Source organism: Myotis nattereri (assembly GCF_964212035.1).
Source record: "Myotis nattereri genome assembly, chromosome: 7".
Lineage (NCBI taxonomy): Eukaryota > Metazoa > Chordata > Mammalia > Chiroptera > Vespertilionidae > Myotis > Myotis nattereri.
In genome coordinates, this window is record NC_138082.1 from 37,335,516 (window position 1) to 37,343,881 (window position 8,366).

The window sequence follows — 8,366 nt, forward strand, 5'->3', positions numbered from 1 at the left end:
CTGTCAGTCTGTTCTCTGTATCCGTGAGTCTGTCTCCACTCTGTTAGTTTATTTTGTTCATTAGATTCCACATATAAGTGAAATAATATGCTACTTGTCATTCTCTTGACTGGCTTATTTCACTTAGCATCCATTAGACCAAGAAGAACTGGCTTTTTAGGTAAGATTCAAATTGAGATTTAAAAGACAAGAAAGAACTAATCATATAAATATCTGGGAGAAAGAATATTCTAGGCAAAGGAAACAAAGTGAAATGGCCTGAAGGTGGAGAATGATTTTGAGGAATTTACAGAATAGAAATAAAACCTGTATGTCTGGAGGTAGTGGAAGAGAGGGAGAGCAGTGCCAGATGAGCTTGAAAAATTAGCAAGGGTAACCTCATCAAGACGGTTGTAAGTCACGGAAAAGTTTTAATTTTATTCTAAGTAAAATGGGATGCCATTTTATCTTGGTGAATGTTCCATGTGAGTTTGAGAAGAATGTCTATTCTGCTGTTATTGAGTAAAATAGTCAATAGATGTCCATTATATCCAGTTGGTCAAAGGTGTTGATGAGTTTAATTGTGTCTTTCCTGGGTCTGTCCTTTTCTGATAGGAAGATGTTGAAGTCTCCAACTATAATAATTGATTCATCTATTTTACCTTGAAGTTCTATCAATTTTTGCCCCATGTATTTTGGTGCTCTGTTGTTAGGCATATACATGTGAAAATTGTTATGTTTTCTTAGAGAATTAACCCCTTTATCATTATGTAATGCCCCTTGTTATCCCAGATAATTATCCTTGCTTTGAAGTCTGCTCTGTCTGAAATTAATATAGCTACTCCTGCATTTTTTGGTTTGGTGTTAGCGTGGTATATTTTTCTTCATCCTTTTAGTTTTAATCTATATAGGGCTTTACATTTAAAGTGGGTTTCTTATAAGTCAAGTCATTATGCTGTACCTCTTAAACTTATAAAATACAGTATTTGAAATTATATTTCACTAAAACTGAAAGAAAATAAAATTCAAAACGTAAGTATTGACAAGAGTATGGAGAAAAGGGCACACTTGTATACTCTTGATCAGAGTGTGAATTGGGATAGCCACCATGGAAAAACAGCATGGAAAGCCCTCCAAAATTAAAAATAAAATTACCATATGACCCAGCACTCTCACTTGTGGGTGTTTTCCACTCTTTTTCTGCCTTTTGTGGTTTTAATAGAGCATTTTGTATGATTTCATTTCTTCTCCTCTCCTAGCACATCAGATATAGTTGTTTTATTACTTTTTTTAGTGGTTTTCCTAAAATTTGTAATATACATTTACAACTAATCCAAGTCCACTTTCTAATAACACTATACTACTTCAGGGGAAGTATGAGTTCTCTGAACTTTCTGGATCTGTAGTTTGATATCTGACATTAATTTGGGGGAAATTCAGTCATTATTGTTTAAAATATTGCCTTTGTTCTTTTCTCTCTTTCTTCTCCTTCTGGTATTCCATTACATGTATGTCACCTCTTTTGTAGTTGTCATACAGTTCTTGGGTATTCTGTTGTGTTTTCCCCAGCTGTTTTTTTTTTTTTCTGATAGCCTTCTAGTTTTGAAGTTTCTATTGCCATATCCTTAAGCTCAGAGAGTCTCTCCTTAGTCATGTTCAGTCTACTCATAAACCCACCAAAGGCATTCTTTATTTTTTTATACCCAGCATTTTGTTTTGTTTGCTTTTTTCTTAGAATTTCCATCCCTCTGCTTACATTTCCCATCTGTTCTTGCATGTTGTCTATCTTTTATCCATCACAGCCTTTAGCATTTTAATTACATATGTTTTACATTCCTGGTCTGATAATTCCAACATCCCTGCCATATCTGAGTTTTATTCTGAAGCTTGCTGTCTCTTCAAACTGTGTTTTTTTGTCTTTTAGTGTGTCTTATAGTTTTCTCTTCTCTTGATAGCCAGATAGGATCTTACTTGATAGCTGGACACGATGTGAGTAAGCCTTCACTAATGTGTTGTCAGGTGTAGATGGGGAGGGTAAGTGTCCTACATCTGTGATTGGATCACAATAGATCTGTGCCTCAGGACTGTGCACTTTACAAGTTTTTCTCTGCCTGAACTCCTCTACCCTACCCCCGCATTCGGTGGAACAGGATGGCTAGAGGGGACTGGGGTTGGTTTTCCCTCCCCCCGGGTCGGTCAGGCTCCCAGAATAGCCAGCAGGTCAGGCTCTGCTAAATAGCTTCTCCTGAGAGCAGGCTTGGTAAGAAGAACAGAATGCTCTGGCGTATTTCAGAACGGTTCCTCTTCCTTCCCCTGCTGGCAGCAAAGGGAGATTTCCCTCTGATAATAACTGTGAGGACTTGGTAGAGCTTCAGGAGATAACACTCACAAAACTGAGAGGACTCCCTCAGTGACTGGCTCCCCTTGGAGTTTTGTTCTCTCTCAGACTTGTCCACATTTAGCCTCCAGCAATTAATCAATAACAGTTCAGGTTTTCAGGAATACACATAAAACAAGGTTATATATGACCAATTGAAAAAAATGTGACCAGAGGCTTGTATTTCCTCTAAGAGCAATGGGTTCAGTATTTGCTAATTCAGAGTTTGTGATGACTGTATGGAACGTAAGTGCCCAGAAAAATGAGAACTGATGATTGTATGAAAAACGAATGAAAAACAAATGAAAAACAAAATGTATTTACTGATGAAGTGATGAGATATCTGGGATTTTCTTAAAAATAATTCAGGGAGCCCTAGTTGGCTTGGCTCAGTGGAGAGAGCATTGGCCTGCACACTGAAGGGTCCCGGGTTCGATTCTGGTTGGGGGCACATGCCCGGGTTGCGGGCTCAATCCCCAGTAGGAGGTGTGCAGGAGGCAGCTGATCAATGATCCTCTCTCATCATTGATGTTTCTATATCTCTCTCTCCCTCTCCCTCTCTGAAATCAATAAAAAAAAAAAAAATTCAGGGAGGCACAGGGAATTGATTTGGGGCATAGATGAAACACATTGGCAATGATTTAAAAATTGATGAAGCTACCTGATGGGTATCTGGGGATTTGTAAACTATTTTTGTGTACATTTGAAATTTCCCATAATAATGTGTTTTTAAAAAACAAACAAACAAACACCCAGTTCTAAGTATTTAAAGACTTGAATTATAAATATTTTCATGGACTTTTGCTGCTCCCAATAAATTTTAGTACTTGACTCAAAGTTTTCCTAAATTTTTGCCCCCTTCTCTAGCCTTCTATTTCCTCTAGGTTTACCCTATTCTATTGTTGTACATATAAGAAAATGGAAGTTAGAATAAAATCTAAGCATTTTTGAAAAGAGTTTAATTGAACTGTATAGATGTAGAAAAAGTAAATTATGTCTTTTAGGGTTCTATCCACCTCTCTACAACAGTTGACACATTAAACACGTAAGCTGCTATTAGGGCTTTTATTTACACAGTTCTCCTTCCTACCTCAAGGACCCAGGGAAATCCTGTGCTCTTTTGCTTTGATGAGAGTAAATTCTCTAAGGAAGACATCCTGGCAAGGGTTAATGCTTACACACTGAGTCCAGAAATGGTTGACTGAGTTTGTCTCAAATAGTAAAACATTTTTTTTTTAAGTTTTGTATTGACCTTGACCCTAGCGCAGTGGTTCTCAACCTTCCTAATGCCGCGACCCTTTAATACAGTTCCTCATGTTGTGGTGACCCCCAATTTCATTGTTACAAATTGAACATAATTAAAGCATAGTGATTAATCACAAAAACAATATGTAATTATATATGTGTTTTCCGATGGTCTTAGGCAACCCCTGTGAAAGAGTTGTTCGACCCCAAAGGGGTCGCGACCCACAGGTTGAGAACCACTGCCCTAGAGCATAGAGGACAATCTTAGACTGCCCTTGCTAGGTAAAGAATGTATAAACTGGCCCCACCAGTGTGGCTCAGTGGTTGAGCATCAGTCTCTGAACCAGGAGGTCATGGTTCGATTCCCAGTCAGGGCAAGTGCCAGGGTTGCAGGCTCGATCCCCAGGAGAGTGCGTGCAGGAGGCAGCCAATCAATGATTCTCTCTCATCATTGATGTTTCTATCTCTCACTCTCTTTTCCACTCTGAAATCAATAAAAATTGTATTTACAAAAGAATGAATAAACTGACCTGTGAGGTTGGTTCACAGAGAGGGAGGAATAAACTCCGTTTGTCTTATTAAAAAACAAATAAACAAAAACAAGCCAGAACTAAAAGAAACAGGAGAAAAATACAGGGAAAACAACATAATTGAACCTTGTGCTTTCCTAATATTTCATGCCTGTAGGGCTCAATTTATTCCCTAACCATTAATTCAAACATCAGTAGCTCCACGGTTCAGACAGGGCAAACATTATTACCTTCATCTGAAAGATGAAGGGAGCAGGGCAGTGAGTTGAGAGAGCCCAGATTAGGACTCAGAATTTGATTGCTGTTCAGCAATCCGCACAGGTAGCTCTAGGACCCCTCCTCTCTCCATTGTCTGGGTGTCTTTCATGCCTCACCTTAGCTATAATTCATCCCTTCACCATGGGCCCCTTTACATCTCTGTTCTCCTATTGTGAGGCCTTCCCCAACCACCCTCTCCAAGTACCCATTCACTGATCCCCGCCAGCTCTATGACGCCATTGAGCCCAAAGCGGCGCTGAGTAAATATTTGTTGACTAACTTCTTTCCTTTATTAAAACCTGCTTTCAGTTAAAATAGAGTCATCTCATGATGGTTGAAAAGGCTTAATAGAAGACATGTTCTGGGGGTTACTTTCATTATAATAGAAAAAAACCATACTGTAACCACATTGTGAAGTGCACTGGCCAAAGGAACAAAGCTCTAATTTATAGCAACTAATAATTTGAAGAAAGTATTTTTGCACCGCAAGGGCTCCTTTTGATGACCTCTGACCTAAGTCCAAGGCCAGACTGGGAACAACCACCATCAGAGACAGAGTGAGAAGAAAAGTGTGTGAGAAGAGCAGCGCAGTGCTGTTTCAATTTAGAGAAATGAACCACAGGATTTCATTTCTCCTGAAATATATTTAATAGCAGGAATAAAACCTTGCAGTATGTGTAAACAACATCCTTTTCTGTCCTACATCGTTCTTTGTCAGGCATCTGACTTTTACCTGAGTGAACGGTTTCCACAGTCACAGGGGAGGGAAGGGAGGCCTTGCCTTTTCAGCTGAGCAGCCAGAGGGATGGTTCTTTGGAGGCGCAGACCTTCATAGAAGCAAGGGTGAAGCAGAGAAATCCCTTTCCTAGGAGCTTGTCTATTGGCTAAGAGTTTCACGTAGTCTTCCGTCTTGGAACAGTTATGTGGCATAAAGGGGGAGCCTTTTCTCACAGAAACCCATCATCAAAACAAATTGTAATTAGGATAAAATCAGGGCATGATTAGACTTCTAGTAGATTCTGAAAGATGCTAGATTAAAGCTTATTTAGGTGATAATCCATATTGTGGTATTAGGTAAGTTTATTTCTTATAAAAATCAATATCATCATATTGGTTACTTCTAATTTATTCTCAATTGCTGCATATATTTTGGCAATTTTTGTGCTGTGTTGCTTTTGTTTATACCTAGTTTTGTTCCAGAAAACATTTAAGGCGGCTTACATTTATATACATGCAATAAGAAAAAATACATTAACAAGGGTGGAAGAGGAAATCAATATAAAGGAAAAGTGAGAGTAGAAAAGGTGAGGTAAAAATAATAATGCCTAAACATAGACCATTTGCTAGGTGGTAGGCACTCTTCTGAGCACTTTGCATATGTGAATTCATTTAATCCTGACAACAACCCCCAGGATCAGTACTATTATCCTCCCATTCTACAGGGAGGTAAGCGAGGCCTGGAGGAGTGATTGAGGCCATATAAGCAGTAAGTGGTACAGCTCTGGGCTCACACTGGGCACTCTGGCTCCATGATGCTTTCCTGATTCAACAATGAAGCTGGAAATAAGGTTAACACACAAAGTAGAAATTGTAAGGTCCTGCAGTCCTGCTAGCGACCGACCACAGATTTACCTCTAAGATTCTTGGCAGACAAAATCGAGAAGGAAAAAGCGATCAGTTACATGATTCACAGTGTTTAGGAGATAAAAAAAACAAGCTAGTTGCTCAAGAGTAGCATAATTATTTCTGGTTGGGAGACCGGGAAGAAAATTCTCTTGTAAATTCTCACAAAGAAGCCACTATGTAATGAAGTGGACACTATTCTCCAGTCAGGCTGACAGGTTTTCACAGGGCTGTTTCTTACAACATCCTTCACTGTGTCATAATGTATAACCAACACCCAAGCCAAATTCAGTAAAAGGCAATTCGGCAGGGGTGGGGATTTCAGAAGATGTGGTCAGGTCTGTGGATCTCTGCTGGCCTGGCTTAATTTAGGAAAACATTTTAGGCTATTTAGAGGGGAGAATGGACTGTAGATCCCACAGGCCACTGTCTGTAATTATTATTCTTCTCAATTGAGCTTTTGTAAAACTTCGAGTGGTAGTGAGTTTGAGGTTATTTCCTGATCAGGGCCTGAGTGCCACTCTTCTATGCTGTTGGTAAGTATGGAGTTATAGCTTCATCAGCCAACTGAGCTGGGTGAAGGATGGATTTTCTTGTGAAAGTTGAGGAAATGCAAAGATACTGTGTGACCAGAGGGCCATGCACTTGGTACTGAACCATATTCAACAGAATTGAATTTGGGGTGTTGACCAGCCTCAAAATATTTGGAAACAAAATGACTTTGTGGAGATCAAAATATTTCCCATAGAGAAGTGCAAAAAATTCCCCACAGAGAATTGCAATCTGGAATTCTTAAAGCAGGTGCAATCAAATACCTACCTTGGTGATTGAAAATATCTCAATAAAGGACTCCTAAAATTTTCAAACTTAAAAATAAAACCAAAGTAGTAAATATAGAGACATGACTTTTTTAATAGATCAGTTATGTAATTAGGTTCTTTGTAAGAAATGTAGAGTGCCAGTTTGTGAGGATAAAGCCCATTTGTGAGAGCGAACAGAGCAGAGGTAGTTTTAGAGATAAGGTACAGCTTTGATTTTGGGCAGAATGTGTGAGTCTGCGGCTTTCTGGTCAACCATGCGCTGCTCTGTAATCTTGTGTTCCTCTTTCTCCGGGTCGAAGAGCTCACCGTCCTGGTGTCTGGGCTTGCATAGCTCTTCTTCCTGAATTAAGCATCAGTGAGATGTTTGGGGATTGTCACACAATGATATCAATTTTGGTGGAGGTGGTGATGACAGATTTCTGGTGTGTTCTACGTGGAAGAACTCAATTAAGGGACAGAGACCCAGTCACAAGTAACAAACCACTGCTCAGCTGCTTTGGAAAAACCACCCTCTTGCCTCTGTGGCACCAAGAGACGATGATCAGGATGGTCCTGGGGGTGATGCTGGCCTGGATTTCCTCACATGCTGACTGGAGGGTTTCAGCTTTTGAGGCCCATCTTCAGTAGGATAACATCTAGGGATTTTTCGAAGTTTAACCACTCCAATACTACCCTTCTTGTCGCCACCAGCTGATTTTGTGACAGTCGCAAGAACTTTCTCTTTCCTTTTATTTCCGATCCTGGTTTTAGCTGCTGAATCCTTCCTCATGTGCATGGCCTTTTGGGAATACATAGCCAACCAGGAATATCTACCAACTCCTCTGAGTAGGAGGGGCTCCGGCTGCAGCTGGGCTCCCTTCTTCGGCATCTTGGCCTTGAGTTACCCTTCTTACCCTTCCTACCCTTGCCGCCAGCATCGGCCTTCTGGCTTCGGGCTGCTTCTCCGCAGTATCCGGCTTCTCAGTGTTCTTCTCACCTGCCATTTTGCAAGATGGGAAAGAGCTATATAAACACGACTTCAAGATAAAATAGTATAAAGAACCTTAACCAAAAAAGATTTCTCCTTTCCTGTTTCACTCACCAGAGGCAACAACATAAAATTTAATTTTGTTTTAAATTTTACCCAGATGAACCAATTCGTAATATTCTGCCACATTTGCTTTATCATCCTCTATCTATCTATCTATCTATCACCTATCTATCTAGATATAGATATAGTTACAGATACAGACAGACATATAATTATTTTTTGAAACTTTAAAGAATAGTTTGCTTATACCATGGATCTTTACCCTTAAATACTTCAGAATGTATTTCCTAAGTACGAGTTGAATATTTTTCTTTACTTAACCATAGTACAACTATCAAATTCAGGAATCTTAACATTATTCAATATTTTATCTAATCTCTGATTCTTACTCCAGTTTCATTGATTGTTCCAATAATGTCTTTTATCCCTTCTTTTTAAAAACTTATTGTACTATTTGAAAAATATTTATTACATTTTGAAAAATGACCATGTTTGCAGTCATA

General features: G+C 39.3%; 1 pseudogene across 1 annotated transcript; it reads right to left on the bottom strand.

The window, feature by feature from the left end:
- Window positions 1–6,827: 6,827 nt before the first annotated feature.
- Window positions 6,828–7,816, bottom strand: LOC308522573 (large ribosomal subunit protein eL6-like; annotated as a pseudogene). Its single transcript has one exon. The product of its transcript is annotated as a large ribosomal subunit protein eL6-like (transcript).
- Window positions 7,817–8,366: the final 550 nt, after the last annotated feature.